Source organism: Macrobrachium nipponense, chromosome 26, assembly GCF_015104395.2.
Source record: "Macrobrachium nipponense isolate FS-2020 chromosome 26, ASM1510439v2, whole genome shotgun sequence".
In the NCBI taxonomy this organism is placed as follows: domain Eukaryota; kingdom Metazoa; phylum Arthropoda; class Malacostraca; order Decapoda; family Palaemonidae; genus Macrobrachium; species Macrobrachium nipponense.
In genome coordinates this window covers 31,344,104-31,361,538 of record NC_087215.1, presented here as the reverse complement: position 1 = coordinate 31,361,538, position 17,435 = coordinate 31,344,104, and the positions used below count along the sequence as shown (strand labels likewise).

The 17,435-nt window shown below is 47.6% G+C and overlaps 1 long non-coding RNA gene across 2 annotated transcripts in view; it reads right to left on the bottom strand.

Annotated features, from left to right (window-relative positions):
* The window catches only part of LOC135200152 (uncharacterized), a 209,686-nt gene extending 199,589 nt beyond the window's left edge, over positions 1-10,097 (bottom strand). For both annotated transcript variants that reach the window (XR_010311215.1, XR_010311216.1), the window contains exon 1: positions 9,873-10,097. This is a non-coding gene — a long non-coding RNA (uncharacterized LOC135200152). The remainder of the gene's footprint in view (positions 1-9,872) is intronic.
* Positions 10,098-17,435: the final 7,338 nt, after the last annotated feature.

Here is a 17,435-nt window from a genome sequence, read left to right as displayed (position 1 = left end):
ACCAGAGTCTCTCTGCACATCCAAACCCCAACAGGGGGCCCATGAGAAGCCCCACCAGGGGGGGCATGGGAAGCCCCACCAGGGGGGGCATGGGAAGCCCCACCAGGGGGGGCATGGGAAGCCCCACCAGGGGGGGCTCGGGAGGCCCCACCAAGGGGGGCATGGGGAGGCCCCAACAGGGGGGGCACGGGTACCCCACTAGAGGGGGTGTGGAAAGCCCCACCAGCAGGGCACTGGGGAGCCCCACCAGAAGGGGGGCACCAGAAGAAGCAGTATTCAATTGATGTGCCTTCAAGGCATCCGAATAGGCTTTTCCTGCCACAGCTTTTTGGCCTGTCCCACACTGATGTGTTCGTCAAGAGATTTTAGTAATGCATCTTGTTCTTTCTTGAATGCACATAACATTATCACGGGCTCGATGTTCACCCTTACAGTTTACGCAAACTACTGGTCCAGAACATTCCTCGTGCTCAGGCTGGCCACACGATTCACAGAGTTTATTTCTGGTGCAAACGTTAGAGGAGTGTCCAAAACCAAAACATTTAAAGCACTGGAGCACTCTCGGTCTATAAGGACGAACTTTTCATGATTTCACTATCAAGAATAATTTCAGATGGCAGAGAAGAACTTTCTAAATGTTAAAATAAGCATCGATGAGCGGGGCACTTTAAAAACCTTCCAAACCAACATCCGGACACATTTCCAAAATTTCTCCTCATCCATTTCATGTAGATCTCATTAAATATAACACCCTTCGCATAACTAAAATTATAGTGAGGTTTTACCTGTTTTTTATCATACCCTCAGGATCAAGCTTCAAATTTAGAAGCATTATCGATTGAATATCTGTCTTCACATGAACTAAGAAACTATTACGCCCAAAGCGAGTTAATTCAGGACTCCCAACATTGCCGATCTTCTGGCTTACCAACCTCTTCACTTTGAAGAGGTTGCCTCTCTCACCATGAGTTGTGATAATTAACCACTTAGCTGGGTCTGGTGATCTGGAGGTTTTACTTATTTTACTATTATCTTTAATTTCACTTGGTGGTCTATAAATTTCAAGATGCCTAGGGACCTCTTTTGCCTCTGCGAGTCCAACACTCAATGAATCTGATCTGAACTCTCTGTAGGCTCTGTGAGCTTCAGATTCGTTATTGAAAAACATCCCAAAATTCAAAAAACCCATAATTTTTGCCAAGTCTATTCCTTACTTCTTTTACTTTACCAAATTTGCAAAATTCATTAAATACAGTTTCATAATTCCAGTCTAAAGGGACTGGTTTCACATATAAAATGTTTGTAAACAAGGAGGTCCTTTGAAAAAGGCTCCAAAGTCACAATGGAGGAATTAACAGAATTTTCCTTGTCCTCCTTGCCTAAGTCGTCAACAGAAGGTTTTTTTTTAATGTCTCCATAAGACGTAGAATTGACGATTCGTCCAGGTAGCCCCCACCCACCATGGAGCACATTTAGAGGACAGTGTTACCCCATACAGGGCTGCCCTAGGGGTACCACCCAGATATACACCCCACCCTCAGTACTTAAGGCGTCATGATGTCCGTCGAGATCAGACCCAGCACTAAGAGCAGGGTTTGACATCTAAACTTTCCCCTCGCTCGACCACGTTAGGTACTCGAGTTCTACGGGTGAGGTGGCATGCCAACCATCCTCACCCTCCACCAAATCCAATGAGAAAGTCCAAATCATGTCCAAAAACCAATCCAATTCATCAACATAAAATCCATGCCTTAGTAGAGGGAGGAAGCAGAAGGATGAAAAGTTTTAGTAAAAGGAAAAGGGCTGACTTATTTTAGTTGGATCAACAGCTGGGCACCAAGGCCCAGCAAGAAAGTAGTTCCCACCAGGCATCAGGGCCCAGCTGCTGACCCTAAGCCCCCCATCCTCGCAATGCTTTTCAGCATCTGGGGGGAAACTTCCCCTAGTCTCTTCGCCGATGCCAGGGCCAGCAGAAAGACGGTCTTGAGGGTCAGATCCCTGTCTGACGACTCTCTGAGTGGCTCGAAGGGTCTTCGAGTCAAACTTCCTAATGACGAGTCACATCCCACCCTGGGGGCCTGAGTTCCCTGGGTGGGCAAGACCTTTCAAAGCTCCTCATAAGCAAGGAGATCTCGAACGAGTTCGAGATATCCAATCCCCTCAGTTTCAGGACTAGTGCCAGGGCGGCTCTATATCCTTGACTGTGGGGATCGAGAGGAGCTTTTCTCGGCAAAGAAAAAAAGACGAAATCCGCTACCTGCTGAAGAGTGGCTCTGAGAGGAGATAGACCCCTGTCTACGGCACCAACACAAAAGACGGCCCACTTTCCCTGGTACACAGCTGCAGAGGACTGTCTGACGTGTCCAGCCATCTCGTTGCTGCTTTGCAGAAAGCCTCTCGCTCGCAAGAGATGGTGGATAACAGCCAGCCGTGAAGATGTAGAGACTGGGACTGCCCGGTGGTACCGTTCAACGTGTGGCTGGACGAGGAGGTTGTGCCAAGGGGGAATCTCTCTCAGTGCTTCCGCAAGTAGAGCCAGCAGGTCCCGGATACCAAACGGCCTGGGGCCATTTGGGAGCCACCCCAGGATCATCCGGAGATTCGGGGTGGCCCAGCACTTGGCTGATCACCTTGTGAATCAGGCTGAACGGGGGGAAATGCGTAGGCGAAGAGTTGTCCCACGGGTGTTGGAGAGCGTCCTCAGCAGCTGCCCATGGGTCCGGAACGGCTGAAAAGAAAACTTGGAGTTTTCTGTTATGCCGGGTGGCGAACAGATCCACTAATGGATGCCCCCACAGGTTGAAGAGCCTTTCCGCCAGGTCCTGGTGTAGGAACCATTCGGACCCTATCACCTGACCCCGACGGCTGAGCTTGTCTGCTATTACATTCCTCTTGCCTGGAATGTAGCGGGGCTGACAGCTCTACCGAGTGAGCCACGGCCCACTCGTGCACCTGCAGCGTCAACTTGTGCAACGGGAGGGACACTAGGCCCCCTGTTTGTTGACGTATGCCACTACTGTGGTGTTGTCGCACATCAACACCACCAAGTGTCCCATCTAGCGGTCCTGGAATTCTTGGAGAGCGAGAAACGCTGCCTTGAGCTCCAAGACGTTTATGTGAAGGTGCTTGTCGTGATGGTCTCACACCCCTGCAGTCAGCAACTCCTCCAGGTGTGCGCCCTATCCCTCGGTGGATGCGTCTGAGAATAGCAACATCTCCGGGGGGGGGGGGGGGGGGGGGGGGGGCAGAGAGGCATTCTTCTTAAGAGGTTCCTGTCGTCCAGCCACGAGGCTAGGTCCTGCCTCACCTCCTCCATGAGGACACGTGGAAGTACAGAGGATCCTCTACCTGCAACCAACTCTCCTTTAGTCTCCACTGAAGAGACCGCAGGTGAAGACACCTGTGAGGGACTAACTTCTCGAGTGACAACAGGTGGCTGATCACAGCTTGCCATTGCTGAGCTGACTGTTACTGCTGAGACAGGAATCGGACGGCTGCCCTCCCTGAATCTGCTGATCCGCGAGTCTGTGGGGAAGACTCGCCCTGCTACCGTCGATCAGCATACCCAGGTACTTCATCCTCTGCTTGGGTTAGAGATTTGGACTTTTCGAAGTTCACCACGATCCCCAGATCGCGGCAGAATTCTAGAAGTCGATCCCTGTCCCAGGACTAACCAGTCGTCGAGATACCTCAAAAGACGTATTCCGGACGAGTGGGCCCAAGCAGACACCAGCGTGAACACTCGCGTGAACACCTGTGGGACGGTTTTGAGAGACCGAAGCAAAGTGCCCTGAATTGGTACACCGTCCCGTCGAGGATGAAGTGGGAGGTACTTCCTTGGAGGATTGATGGACGGGTATCTGGAAATACGCGTCCTTCAAATCCACTGAAAGCATGAAATCGTTCTCCCTGATGGAGTTGAGCACGGAACGTGCCGTCTCCATCGTGAACCGAGACTGGCGAATGAATCAGTTCAGGGGAGAGAGATCTATCACCGGGCGTCAGCCCCCCGAAGACTTTTTCACCAGGAAAAGGCGGCTGTAGAAGGCCCAGTGACTGATCCCCGACGATCTCTACAGCTCCTTTGCTCAGCATGGTCTTGGTTTCCTGTCGAAGGGCTACGTCCTTTGATGTTCCTGGAGTGTAGGTCTGAGGTGGACCAGGTTGGAGGTGAGTGGTGGCCGAGATTCGAAGGGTAGTAGATATCCCTCCCGAAGGACGTCTACTATCCAGGTCTCGGCACCGTAGCGCTGCCATGTTGCCCAATGGCTCCACCCCACTTCCGGCAGCAGGTGAGGGGGAATGCCGTCCCTAGCGTTTCCTGCCTCTCTTCAACTTCTTCCCTGCCCCTCCTCGGTGAAAGGAGGGCTAGGGAGGGGGGCTGATGATGACCTCCCTGACAGAAGTCGAAGCAGAGTCTTTCCAAGGGGCTTAGACGGGGCAACTGTCTTAGCAGTCGAGGAAGCGCTAGCAAACTCTTAGGCTTGCCGCAGTTGATCGAGGCTGCCCAGAAGCCTTCGAAACTGCCTGGTGCACTAGGCGGTCACTGTCATCAGTGCGCCGCCTTTCCACGGCAGCGTCAACCACCTCTCCTGAGAAGAGAGAGGAGGAACTCCGCACAGGTCCCCATGCCGCTTCATGCCCGGCCGCCCTGGACACCCGGGTAAGGACTGCGTCCCTACCCCTAAGAAATATCAGGTTGGCCCACAGGTTTGCCGTCTGATGGAGTTATGAGATGCCCTACCTCCAGACTGGCAAAGTCTCCTGACAGCCGAGTCCCCTTCAGGAGAATATCCCCGGAGGAGGCTGCGACTTTGGACACTGTGAGGGACCACAGGTCCAGCCAGGAGACTGCCTGGAAAGCCGCCATGGCTAGCTCCAGGTTAACCTGTTTGGGCGGCATTGGGTCCTTGGATGGCACGAAGAACCTTCTCTGTCACAGTAGAGGAGGAGGAAGTAGCTTGGATGACCTGCCAGACTTGAGTGAACCCTCTTGTCCGGAGATGAGCGAGTCCACCTGGTCCAGCACTGAGTCGGCCAGCTCCGATCGCGGCAGACCCACCGTCGGTCTGGGTTCCCTCTTGGGTCCCAGAACGACTCGAGCCGGGACGTGGGCTCAGAAGGTGGGAGCGGCGATCCTTCCCCGAGGTTGTTGTGCTGACGAATCAGCGCAATGACCTCTGCAAACATTCCTCTGGATCTCCAGAGTGAGTGCATCTTGAAGAGTAGGGCCGTCAAGCCCCTCCAACAAGAGCAACTCCCGAGACCCTCCTCCTTCACCAGGAGGAACAGCGACAGACCCCTCTCGGTCTCCTCCAGCCACTTGCACATACGCCCTGGTCGATCCTAAGACCGTGCATGGTACGTATGGCGTCGTGGTGGGATCGTAAGAGGCGCGCCCCTCACGATCACTCCCTGATGCCTCGCCCTTCCCGGTGAAGCCCGAGGAAGTAGAAGGCACAGGAGAGGAAGACTGACGCTCCCTTCTCGCTCACTGGCAGAACCAGTGTGCTTGGGGGGCTGCAGGCGATCACCACCGTCGAGCTGCAGGCCTGTCACGCCGCTCCCCTAGGGAGAGCGGCTGGAACTGAGAACAGCGGCCCCGTTCCCGTGCGTCAGAGGAGCTGCTGCTGGTCCCCCTACCCGTCCAGTCCCGGTGGGAGTGGCAGTCAGGGGACCTGCAGAGACCACTGTCGCGGTGGGAGCGGTGCGTATCCTCGCGGCGCGTCAAACCACTGGGACCAGCCGAGGCTGGTCCCTGCGATCAAGGGGACCTCTTGCCAGCCTCAACCCGTGGCCGGTCTGGGACCGTCACGTCAACCCTGGTATCAAGCCGGTCACTGCAGAGAGCGGCCACTGGCCTGGCGAGAGTCACCTGACGGCTCTCGCCCAGCCTTCCGCTTCGTGCTGGCGGCAGCGCCCCTAGCACCAGGCAAGGAAGTACCGTGTTAGCGGTACCTCTGGTCCCCGTCTTCTTCTTCCTTGCGGAAGGAGAGACGGGCCCCCGCTCCGAAGGAGCAGGAGAACCAGCGGAAGGTACCCCCCGTCCCACCGGAGTGGGACGGGCCATTAGAAGTTCCCAAAGGAGCCTTCTTAGGGGGGAAGGAGGCAGCCTTCTTCTTCCTCGCTTGGAAGCCTTGGAAGTCAAAGGGGCAGAGGCGGCGGCAGGAGACAAAGAAGACGAAGACGACGACACCTTCCTCTTCTTCCTCATCAGCTCTCTCAGGACAGCCGTCAAGTCCTCCATCCAGGGCGGAGCCGAGGCTGCTGTTGCCGAAGCAACAGGGCCCAACTGCACCTTCCCGGAAGGACCAGCGCTGGGGCAGCAACACCACAGGCTGGAACGACGTCGGCAGGTGCGGGAACAGCAGGAACATCAGTAGCGGCAGGTACAGCAGGACGGTCAGTACTCCAGGAGACAGGGCAGTGGCCAGCGACATCCTGGGTACCGGCGGCAGGTCCAGGGGCGAGCTCTTGGACGGAGCGGAAGTCAGGGGCTGGCAGCAAGAAGAACCCAGGAGGAGGAGCACGCCCCTCCTTGGCACGGCAGTGATTGGGCCCTGCACGGCGCCCTTGGCATTACCGACATCACATGCGGGGTGTAGACCAAGTGAGGAGGGGCGGCATACCCTGGGGTAGAAATGGTTAGTAGTTCGTGGTGGCACCACTCCACGAGTAACCGGCACGGCCCCCGCCAGATGCTGGAGCAGCCCCTGGGACACTCGGCACGCCCTGCAGTCCCAGCGACACCCACACCTGTCCAAGGTCGTCCCCTGCAGCAGATGCACCTGAGGGAGCAACAGTCGGGTAGTTAGGAGGGGTTCCCCCTCGCGGAGGGGGGGGGAGCCCCATCCCAAGCGAACGGAAGACCCCGAATACAATTGTACATCGGGTAATGAGCGCCCTCCTCTACGCTCGACAGATCAGCAAAGAGAAGGACCGCAAAACCCCCCCATAAAGGGGGAAGGTGCCATACGCAGGAGCTGAGCCGGGGGCAGGGACGAGGTGTCCGTAACCAGAGGAGTCGCTGGAGAGCTTTCTGACGACTCCTTGGCAGGCCTACGTTTCTTCCTACCCTCGTACAGCACCCACTGCACCTCCGAAAAATTCATACAAACATTGCACGGCTCGGCCCGAGAGCACTCACGCCATCGGCACCAAGCGCAAAGGATATGTGGATCAACGTCTGAGAATGAGCGAAAGACCCCACACTTGCGGCCCTCCACCCTGGGGCACACTCTACGGATGATAGGGGGGCGTGGGGATTGCTCCATTGACCCGTGATCCATATCAATAAATACACAAAGAAAAAAATGAAAAATACAGTACGTACTTACAATTTCCTTATACACCTGTAACAAACCCAAGTTGGAGAAAAACACAACCAAACAAAGCATACGACGACGAAGCGGTAAGGGGAGGGCAGGGAGCGATGGCGAACATGTCCTCACCCCAACACGGCCGAAAGCAAAAGTGATTCTTCCCCTCCCAGTCGCGCTGTGCGCGCACTGTCGGACAAGCAGTTAACTACCGAACTCCCTTGTTCGAAACTTACGACCGTTCCAGCTGCCGCTAGTTACCTTCCTATTGTTAAAGGACCGAAAGGTTTGTATTACGTATCGGAACAATGTGCCTTTCCGATCACTTACAGTAAAATTACAATATTTTCTCTTTTCATGTCTTTTGTCTAAAACATAACCAATACAGCGCCAAACATTTTTATCCTTTCTGAATTGACAGAGCTTTCCACACTTTAAACACTGTACTGCTGCAGGTAGCACTCCATGTTCTCTTAAAAATTCAATGCACCGTGTTTCATTTTCATAAAAATCATGAATTAACCGAAAATAATCAAAATTACAGGATGAACACAGAGACACAGCTTAACTCTATGAGACTTCAACCAAATGACAAGGGAATATGGCTGAGAGCTGTCAGATTTTCACCAGGTCACGTGAATCCTAGACATAACATGTAACTACCAACAATGCAATTTTAAGAGGGAAAAAATTTGCATCAGAACCACAATTCAGTTCCAACAAAAAAACAAATTCGCATCAGAGCACAAACCGTGTCTGTGATAAAGTAAACAAAACACTTAGAAATTTTTCGAGGATAAGGATTCTAGCTATAAACCATTCATATCTCGCATATGGTGAATTTCCCCAAAAAGTGTTCAGAGACAAAGTTTAATCATTTTCTATGCAAAATGCATCTATAATACTATAATTATTATAGAAAGAGTTGGAACTATAGTAAAACAATACCATACTTACTTCGAAAGGAGAGTAGAGGTTTCGAGGTGTTGCTCTCACCACCACCAACTTGGACTGATGCCTATCTCTGGTGTCAGGACGTGTTAAAAAGTACTTTTCGGAGGGTGGCTTCACACTCGGTGGAAACTGGATCGCTAGTCCAGTCGGTTGTTTGTTTCCCCTATCAGTCACTGATGTTGTGGCAGAATCAAAGCCAAGTAAAAAAAAAAAAAAAAAAAAAAAAAAAAAAAAAAAAAAAAAAGCAAGCAAACTCCCCACAGTTAGGTACCTTAATTGTACAAGCTTACAAAATTTCCCACAGCCACACTTTCCCCTTTACTTTACTTTTAACCTGCAGGACAATTGGTTCAACGAAAGGTAATTCTAAGCCTTCATTCCGCCGTAAAGTAGACTATGGCAGTTGTCGTTTTCTATGATATTTTACTTACTGAATAAGAATTTAAAAGTAATATTTTATTCGGACAACTGTAATTACCCCCAGGGGCCAGTACTAAACAAGGCAAAATACATTGGATGCCCCAATCCCTAGTGGAGTCGTATCCGTGGTTACGTTTCTTGCAGTCCGTGCGGAACTATTCTGTAGAATTACCCTGCAAGGAACATAACGCAGATACGACATCCACTATACTCTGTTTTTTTTTCATCTGTCCATCCGCCTGTGGTGTTTTTTGTATGGCAACACTGCGTCCCGGGCTTTAGATAGTTACATTCAGCTTACATTCAACGATTATAATAATAATACCTATTTCGCATATTAACGGTGTAATTCGCATACAAAAAATTATTAAAACACTTTTCAGTTGCAAATGTACACCCAGATATCCTTTTATTTACCTAAAACTTACAAATAGCGTAACTATCTAAAGCCTGGGACGCAGTGTTACATACAAAAATACCATAGGCGGAGGACAGATGAAAAAAAACAAAAACAGAGTATAGGGATTGGGCGTCCAATGTATTTCCCCGTGTTTAGTACTGGACCCTTGGGGGATATTTACAGTCGTCCGAATAAATATTACTGTAAATGGTATTTCTACAGAAGCAATCCGCGGTTGCCTAGACTATGGCAATTGACGTTTTCCTATGTTATTTTACTTGCTGTACAAGATTAGAAACTAATATTTATTCAAACGTCTGTAACTAAGCAGTAATTTACCTTTGAAGACTACATGATGGTACCAACGGGTCGACGTACGAGTTCAAAGGTAAATTAAAGTTTAGTTCCAGTAGAACGAAAAAATATTCCCTTCAACTCTTGTAGAGCAAGTAAAATAACATAGGAAAACGTCAACTGCCATAGTCTAGATCGCCGTGGAATAGTTCTATAGATCGAAATACCAAGTTGTTTAGAGAAGTGTAAACACAGCCGCCATGTTTGGATTCCGCAACCACCCACGGAGCCATAGTTTCACTGGGGGGAAGGCAGGGTACTGGGGGCACAGGATCGAGGTACGAGTTGGCTAAATGAAGTGGGTCGTTAGGTAGTGGATGTGGCAAATAATGATAACTAACCAACAAAATCTAACACTTCTAACTGAAAATTACTAAAAACTACGATTGTTCTAACAATAGGGGAATATAGTTTGGGAACTTTACCTTAAAAGGGGCAGATGGTACAATTCAGATACGCACTTAGGCATGCCGAATCTTGTCCTCGTCTCCGATTCTTGAAAGTCTGCCTATCTTGAATCTTGAACAGATTTTCGGCCAAATAACAACGAATCACTAACACAGATAGGTTTCCCAAAATTATATTACGATGCCCGTATATTGTAAACAGAATATTTAACACTATTACTGATGAAACACAGTCACTTTGAGAGTATTGGGTGTGGGGTGTTAACACTGAATGTTTCTTGCTAAATGATTTTAAAAGCAAATTACACAATCTGTGAATGTAGGTATCGTCAGCACATTGGTGACAAGGCTCTGATTGGTCAGAAGAATAGTGGGCAGGTACATTGAGGGGGATGATTTCATACGTATGTGGAAAACTAACATAGTATTTCAGAAAAGGAAAAAAAAAATGTGCAATAATGCGTAACACATACATGAACAGGATATTGTAATGAATGGGTCAGTGCAAGAAATCAGAGGGGCCAGTTGAAGAGACAATGAGAACTCTGTAAAATCGTAAAACGTAGTGTCTTTAATTTCTATGAAACCTAAGGTATTGTGTATATCATCAAAGGAAATAATATTGCAATGAAATGTTGTGTAACCTAACTAGTAGAACATATTACTTGGCCGGGGGGCACAGCCCAACCTGTTACCCTCCCCCAACCCCAGTACAAGAAGGCAAATTTGAAGGTAGACTGAGATATAACCAAGCTGAACTTCACCCAACCTAACCTAACCTTATCCTAGTAGAACGTGTTACCCTCCGCCCCCCTGTAACCCCCTTAAAGAAAGCCAAACTTGAAGGAAGGCCAACATATAGGTTACCATACTAACCTTACCTACCTAACCTAGTAGACATATTACCTGACCGGGGGGCCGTACAGGAAGGCAAACTTGAAGGTAGACTAAGATATAACCAACCTAACTTAACCTAACCTAGTAGAACGTGTTACCTGACCTTCAAGAAAGACAAACTTGAAGGAAGACCAACATATAGATTTAACATACTAACCTAACCTGACCTAGTAGACAAACTTGAAGGTAGCCTAAGATATAGGCCTAACCAATGGAAATGTTCTAATAATTAGTAAAATTTTATCCAAAAATTTTTTATGGGTGGGAAAAGATTGTAAAAATTATGAGCGTAAATATACAGAGGTGGATAATGGAAAGAGAAGGGAGAAAAAAGTGTAAATGTGTGTAAAAGGATATAGGTAATGGAATATATATAAGTAGATGTTCCAATAAGGTCAAATTTTAACAAAGGAACTGTTATGGGTATGAAATATATTCTTAATGATGAAACAGTCAGACGTGAATACTGGAACAAAGGGGTAGGGAGTGATTGTGTATAAATCGTGTATAGGCTAAATCATGTATGGAATATCCCAAGCAACTTGCAATTTCATGTAACCGACTGGAAGGTAGTCCAACCACGTAAGCATTTTGCAGGTGTCTGTCCTCAATTATAACTTAATATTTCAAGGTATCTACCACGGCTTAGAATTACCCAACGAAATACCGAACACACAAAATACACCGCCGATAATCACAACACAAAACAACCCAACGAGAACATAACAACTTAACAACCCTACAAATCATGAGCAGACGAACCCAAGGCCACAACAACACCAACACTGGCCCCAACCGCCACTCACAGACACCGAAAGGCACGACCAACCTCTTTAACTTCACCACAACCAGACAGACAAACGCACAACACCAAAATCAACCAAGTAACAAATATCAATTGACTATCAACGAATAACACTGCTCCCCAACCAACTCTATGAGTTTCAATTAATCCCTTTTTAGTTTTTACGTCTCCGTAACACTACTGCCACCGATAATCCCAACAGAGCGCCACAACAGACACGCTTACGACCGCCATTCAACCACTCCCATTTATTCCTCCACCAATCTCTCCCTCTCTCTCTCTCTCTCTCTCAACCCTCGGAGACATTGTCAAATATAAATTACCATCATTACTCCTCCATAATGTTTCAATACCATGGGACACCAGCGTAGATGAGAAAGAAAGAGAGAAAATTGATGAGACCTTAACCTAAGAATAAGAAGGATATGGAATATGCCAGTGGAAATTGTGCCCATAATCATAGGAACACTAGGCATGATTCCAAGAAGTGTGTGCTACTAGAAACAGTGCACACAGTAAGAAAAGTGGTGGACTCCTCCTAAGGAGGCAGGATGCAACCCGGAATCCCACACTATAAGAACCATCCAGTAGAATAGGATGACTGTGCTCGAAAATAATAATAATAATAAAAATAATAATAATAAAAAATAATAATAATAATAATAATAATAATAATAATAATAATAATAATAATAATAATAATAATAATAATAATAATAATAATAATAATAATAATAATAGTACATATTCCAAGTACATGTAACACAGAATTCTTTAAAACTAACATACTTTTTGTCATTACAAGGAGAGGGGTTATCTCTTTATAGTAACAAGAGGTTTGCCAAATTTCTGTTTTTAGACTTCAGAAACATGTTTTCCCTTTTAATGCCTACTAATTGTACTCTACTTTTTGGTCTGTTTTAATTATCTCTGGTAGTTTTAATTACTACTATGTGGATTATTTTAAGTGCAAGTATTTTAACCATTACTGAATAAAGCACCTTGATTTACGGATTATCAAAATATGAATTATTTGAACGATATCCTCTTCTGTTCCGTTTCTTGATAAATGAACCTCCTATTTCATCAAGCCCCGTCGAAGACACCACTCACGGTCAAACTATCAGTTCTGAACGACTTAATCTGAAAAACCCCTATTTGACTGTCGTGCCTGACCGTAAGTTGCTCATTCAAACCTCAACTGTCAGGATTGTCTATCCGGCTTGATCAGATCTGACTTGACTAAAACACACCCCACTCACACTCAAACTTGCTTAAACCCCGCCCATTTCGATCGGGCATGACAAATCCCATCTGACGTGAGTGGCCGGCCTTAAGTTGCAGCAACACATTTCGGACGTGGCGGAGGGAATCTGATAATGAACCATATATGATCAGACTGTGCCGTTGCATCCAGTATAACAATAAAAAAAACCACGAAACAGAATATTGGATCAATAATTGGTTGTTGAAGAGAGAAAAATCCACATTTATTGCTTTTAAAGGAAATACAGGTAGCTCCCAGGGATTGCTATGATAAACGAAAGGGTGGGCGAGTAACATTCAATTTTGCAGGAAGATTATAACGGTCGTGCAAAAGGACACATGCATGATGAAATCCACAACGCCCAATGAAAGGCCAAGTGCTGCATTACGCTACTTAGTGACCGACTGTTCTTATTAAGATATAAAACTGTGTGGCCATATCGCCCAAAGCTCTTGGAAGAGTCATGCTGAAGACATGTTAAGCTATTTGGACAAGACTCTGCAAAGACTACATCATAAAGGTAAATAAAACTCATGTATCTTTGATAAAAAAAATAAACTAGCTTTTCAGACACTCAAAAATAATTTAACTCTTCTACAAATATATCAAACAGTTTGTAGTGTATAAAATTATAAAAGTGAAAAGGTAGTAAATCTTTGTGTAACCAGTCATTACGCTACACTATTTCGCAATCAGCACCAAGTACCTACAAGGAAACTATAAGGGTGTGAGGGAGGATTCATTACCTCCCATTATTATTTTACTATTGCATTGTCTCCACTTCCCCTTTAAATCATATATCATTTAGGAGCTTTTTAGCATATATTCTTATTTCGTTAAGAATATCCTTGGTCTATTTTCTTATTTTTCTTTTACTTTGGAATATAACTGATTAAACGACCAAAGCAAGGCACCAATTTTTTGGTTTTGAGAGATTACTTATGTATTGTTAATATACATTACTATTAAACATATATATATATATATAGATTATATGTATATATATATATATATATAATATATATATATATATATATATATATATATATATATATATATATATATATATATATATATATATATATATATATATATATATTATATATATATAATATATATATATATATATATATATATATATATATATATATATATATATATATATATTGTTGGGTTTGCAATGACACAACGTCCTGGAGACTGGACTTTATTACAGGATACTCGGGAGCCAACTGACTCGCAACAGCGTATACAGAATTGCCAATAACGGATGCATGCTCGGCAGCGGCATGGCCGAAGAACATATCGTACATCCCCCCTCAAGAATATACTTATACATGGCAAAAATAAAAAGGGAAAAAGGGGAAAAATACAAAACATATCGTACATCCCCCCCCCCAAGAACATTCTTATACATGACAAAAAAAATAAAAGGGAAAAATGCCCTTAGATCAATGAGACAAAGAGAAGAAACAAAAAATTAAAGCTAACTTCTCGATGCATACACAAAAACGAAATAAAATACATAAATTCTCTGAAAAGAAAATATCAATTCCTGATGCAATTGCATACAAAAGGTAATAACATCACTCTACAAAGTCTTTGAGCCACTTGGGTTTACCAGCGGCTCTTCTGGGCCTATCAACGACGTTGGGCTCCTGTGTGGTGCGTGTCCCCTGTTCTGTTGGGGTATGGTTTGCGAAGGACTCGTGCTGGGACATGGGCGTGCCAGAGGGCGGAGCGATGACTCTCAGGTGTCGTCTGTTTCTTTTTGACAGCCTGCGCTCCCGTTAAGCTTGACGGTGTACTGACGATGGGGCTTGTTTTCTGTTACTATGCCCGTTCGATCCCATTGCTTGGTAGCTTGGTTTGTATGCGTACATGGGTACCATAGTTCGATGTGGGCGGCAGTCTTCTGGTAGTGCCAGGGATGCGCATCGCCTCCTGCGACCTTGCCACTTGTAACTCCCTTCGACGTATCGTCTGCCTCCAATATCTGTCTACTAACAGGTGTCTCCTGGCCGTCGGTACCCATCGCGCAGCTGGCGACCCGTTGCAAGCTGAGACGGCGACTTGTTAATTTCCCTGAGAGGAGTGTTGAGATACTGAAGTATCGCCAGGGCCGTTTTTGTCCGACTCAAGGCTCCACCCTTCAATGTATTTTCCCGGAGTAGCCTCTTCGCCGATTTGACAGCTGCTTCTGCCCTGCCGTTAGACTGGGGATACTGGGCCGACGACAGCCGGACTTGAACCCCCCATCTCTTGAAGAAGGCCTCCATCTCCTCGCTGGCCAAGTTCGTGCCTCCGTCAGTTGATATTTGTTCTGGGGCTCCCCAACGCGAGAAATATGATCGAAGGTGATTACTGATTTTGTTAGACGTGGCACCATTGAAATGAGCCACTTCTAACCAAACCTGTTAGTCTATCGGCATACACCATGTATACACTGCCTTCTATCTGGAACATATCTGCTACGACTTGCTGGAAGGGATATTCCGCAGGCGGCGTGTGTATCATTTCTTCAGGAGGCAGTGAGGGGGCATGTTCATCGCATGAAGTACATCGGGCGCGGCAATGCTGAAGGTCCCCTTCTATTCCCGGCCAATAGACCGACTGCCTGGCCCTTCTAAGCATCGAGGTCGAGGCCTTGGTGTCCTGCGTGTAGGTTAGCGGCTACCTGGCGGCGTAAATCTTCGGGTATAACCAAGCGAACACATCCTTGGTCCACTGAGTATGTCACCAGATCCTGGTTGATGGCTAGCCGGTCCCGAACGCTGAAGAAGGGGCGAAGGCAGGCGAGTTCTTGCGACTTCTGTTGGGGCCAGTCGCCCGCTGCAACCCTTGCAAGCAAGAGCTGATATATCAGGGTCGTTAGATGCGGCGCTCCTTACGCAGTCTTCATCCAACACGATGATATCCGGTTCCAAGGCGGCCACGGTTGCACATGCCACTGCCACTTGAATGTCGTCCTCCAAATCCACGTCGGAAGCTTCGCGGGTGCTCGCATGGTCGGGTACTTGAAAGAAAATCCGCGGCAGTGTTCCTTTTTTCCGGGCAGGTATTTCATGTGGAACTTGAACTGGAGTGTCTTCTCTTTCAGGTTGAATAATCTCGGGTTGATGACGTCCTTAAGGGCTCTGTCACCCAGCAGCTTGACGAGAGGACGGTGGTCCGTGATGAGGTGGGAGATTAGGACACCCAAGTAGGAACAGCCTGGCCTTCCGCAAGCACCAGGTAACTGCCAGGGCTTCTCCTTCTACGGGGGCATACCCAGCTTCAGAGGAGGTGAGGTGTCGACTACCTACCACAGGGCAAGGCGCCAGCCGCTCCTTGCAACAAAAGGGCTGTCAGCTGACTGACAAATACAATACTGCTGAAGGACTACGAACCCGATACCTTCTTTACTCCAATCCGTCATTATCGTCGTAGGGCGTGTTTTGTCGTAATATGCCAAGCCGTCCTTGGCTAATTGACAGATGACGTCCTGTGCCTGCCGGAGTTTGTCACGTAGCTGACTATCCCAGTAAACGTTTTTTCCAGTGGGCTTTCTGAGGAAGTCCCTAAAGGGCTCCATGATGGGCGCCGTTGCAAGGAAGGGCGCTAACTGATTCACGAACCCGACAACCACGACCTAATATTCGTGATGGAGGGCTTTCTCTGGCATATGGAAGTTACGAATGGCGTCTAGTCGTTCGTCTGCGGGTTTGTATGACTCCCATCCCAGGTAATAACCGACGAAAGTGACCTCTCTCTTGCAGAATTTAAACTTCTCGGGCTTGAGTGTGATACCTGCAGAGGCACACGTTGACAGGAATTCATATACATGCCAGAACGCCTCTTCAATGCTGTGATCGTATAGCAAAGTGTCGTCAACGCATTTATGCTTTCTGGTGATGTCTTGCAGGGCATCATCAAACCTTTTTGTGTAGGCGTCCGACGCCGAACAGTGGCCCCATGGGTGTTCTACGATAACGGTACGTCCCCTCCCCATGGAGTGATAAAGGTCGTTAAGCGGGCGAGGCTGTCTTCGTCCAATCCACTTGATGGAAACCCCAGTGGGCGTCCGCCGTAGTCTTGTACGTATGAATGGGGATGCTTGAAATCATGTCGAAGGGTGCCGGTGTATGATGGAGTTTCCCGAAGACAGTGGGCGTTGAGGCGCTGGAAGTCTACTGTGCAGCGAGGTTGACCCGTCTTCTTGGCGACAACGACCATCCTTGCCACACCATTCCGTTGCATCCCCCACTGGGACTGGTTTCTATCACGCCCTTCCGAACGTCCTCGTCAAGTTGAGCCTTGACCTCCTCTTCCCAATGCTTAGGGATTGTCGCGGGCGTCTGTGACAGGCATAAGGCACGGCATCAGGCAACAAATGGATGTGGTGCTGCTTGCCCGTCATGACAGGTAACGGTTCCCTGGTTGTATTAAAGGTTGTTGAAGAGAAATGCCGTAATAACCACTCCTCAAGTCTCGGGTATATCTCCTCCACAGGCGGGACGGGTAAGGTGGCGGCTCATTGTCTTAGGGGAGTTAGGCCGTTGCGACGTCTTCATTAAGCACATCAGCTGATGCAACGAGATGGTAGGGGTTGAGGGAAGTCAAGTAGGTACTA